The sequence below is a fragment of the Etheostoma cragini genome, chromosome 11 (assembly GCF_013103735.1).
Source record: "Etheostoma cragini isolate CJK2018 chromosome 11, CSU_Ecrag_1.0, whole genome shotgun sequence".
Lineage (NCBI taxonomy): Eukaryota > Metazoa > Chordata > Actinopteri > Perciformes > Percidae > Etheostoma > Etheostoma cragini.
The window spans coordinates 531517-533822 of NC_048417.1; the positions used below are offsets into that span (position 1 = coordinate 531517).

At 32.4% G+C, this 2306-nt stretch overlaps 1 protein-coding gene across 1 annotated transcript in view; it reads left to right on the plus strand.

Moving 5' to 3' along the window:
* The window catches only part of LOC117952763 (galactose-specific lectin nattectin-like), a 24319-nt gene that overhangs the window by 2419 nt on the left and 19594 nt on the right, over nucleotides 1-2306 (plus strand). The gene's annotated exons all lie outside the window — the stretch shown is intronic.

The following is a 2306-nucleotide window of genomic DNA, read 5'->3' on the forward strand; positions in this document are numbered from 1 at the left end:
ACACACACACACACACACACACACACACAGTTTTATTCTCACGTTTTCTACTAACCTCACAATAAACCCCTTAAATCCCCATCACCAAACCCACCAGACTTTTAGCGTGTATAGAGCAGCATATCTCCACCAGACTCCATGTAAATAATCACTACTTTTAGTGTGTATAGAGCAGTATATCTCCACCAGACTCCATGTAAATAATCACTACTTTTAGCGTGTATAGAGCAGCATATCTCCACCAGACTCCATGTAAATAATCACTACTTTTAGCGTGTATAGAGCAGCATATCTCCACCAGACTCCATGTAAATAATCACTACTTTTAGCGTGTATAGAGCGGCATATCTCCACCAGACTCCATGTAAATAATCACTACTTTTAGCGTGTATAGAGCAGCATATCTCCACCAGACTCCATGTAAATAATCACTACTTTTAGCGTGTATAGAGCAGCATATCTCCACCAGACTCCATGTAAATAATCACTACTTTTAGCGTGTATAGAGCAGCATATCTCCACCAGACTCCATGTAAATAATCACTACTTATAGTGTGTATTTTAGTGGACGCTGACTTTCGCTAAGGCTGTTCTGTTGTCGTTTAAAGACTAAAGTTGATCTGTTTCTGTGTTTCAATAGAGACTAAAAAGTCTTGAGTGGAGTTGACGGGGTAGAAACAGTAAGGTTGATGGTTCAAATCCCCAAAATTAGACACTTGTGTCTGCTCTAAAAACAACCACACACACACGTCTGTTATTCTTCACTCAGTTTATTATTTTCCTTTCAAATTAAAAGACAAATCTTAAAGGAGATCTTCGCCGTCGCGTCTGCTTCATGTTCTTTAAAATGCATCGACCCTAAAGCAGGCGGACGCCGTCGTGTCCCCGAGACAGACGGGGACAACCGTCCTCTCAGATAAAGTGCATGAAGTCCAACCGACCGGCCCGACTATCCCGGGACACGTCTGCATGGGACACACCAACAAAAACTAAAAAAATGGCAAAAACTCTAAAAAGGAAGAAACTCCACTTAAAGCTTTGGCTTCAAAAAATAACTCAAATTTAACGACAATGTCTTTAAGAATTTGTCAAAAGAATTCTAGAAATTTGCTAATAAATATTCAGAAATAAATCCAAAAATTGCCAAAAAACTCAAAACAACTCCAAAACAACTCACCATTTACCAATAATTCCCTTAAGAATTTGAATTCAAAACTTTGCTTAAAAATACTGAAAAATTAATTCAAATATCTAAAAATTGAGGAAGAAAAAAATCCCCAAAAAATCCAGAAAAATTGTCAAATTTCTAAATAATTTTCAAAAAAAACTTAAGAAAATAATTTCCAAAAATTGGCTAAAAAGAGCTCAAAACAATTTCTAAATAAAATTCCAATAATTTTTTTTTAGCCAAATAAAATCTCCAAAAGACTCCAACCTCCAAGACATTTAAAGATGTTTCTGTGAAAACATTAAAAATTTTATATTTAACCCTCGCGTCGTCTTCCTGTCAACATGTTATTTTGGGGCAAAAATTCAACATTTTCTTTATTTATTTATAGTTTTCTACATTTTTCTTGTTGATTTTATTTATTTTTTTAAGTTTTTAAAAAAATATTTTTTATATTTTTAACAATAGTTTTGGTTGCTTTGTCCTGTTTTTTGACAGTTTTCTTAAAATTTTGTCACCTTTTCTTATTTTGTTTTGGTAAATTTTGCTTTTCCTTTGCTTTTGTAGCTTTTTCCAGCATTTCTTTATTTCTTCTACAAAAATTGGCCCAAAAAACAAAATTTCTTTTTGAATCTGACCAAAAAAATCTGAAAAAAAATTTGTTTTGTTTTTGTTTTTAAGAAACCTTTCCAGATTTTTTAGGGTTTCTGCGTTTTTGCAGCTTTTTCCATCCTTTGTCACTTTTTAATAATAATAATAATATTAAAAATAATAGTTAACAAAAACTATTTGTGGGGGGGGGGGGGTTCCAGCATTTTTGTAGCTTTTTCCAGCATTTTAATAATTAATTAATGGTTAAAAAAAAAAAAAAAAAAAAAAAATGGTTTTGGTAACTTTTACAGATTTTTTTTGTTCTTTTGTCATAATCATAATTTTAAATAAAACAGGTTAAATATGCAACTGATTAAATACTTACTATACTTGTAATTAGTAGTAACATTAATAATAAGAAGAAGATGAAGAATTACCAAAATAAACAATAATAATGCTTTTTGGTAACTTTTAAAGATTTTTTTGACCACTTTTTTCGGCATCTTTAAAAAAACATATTTTCATCGGGGGGGGGGGGGGGGGGGGG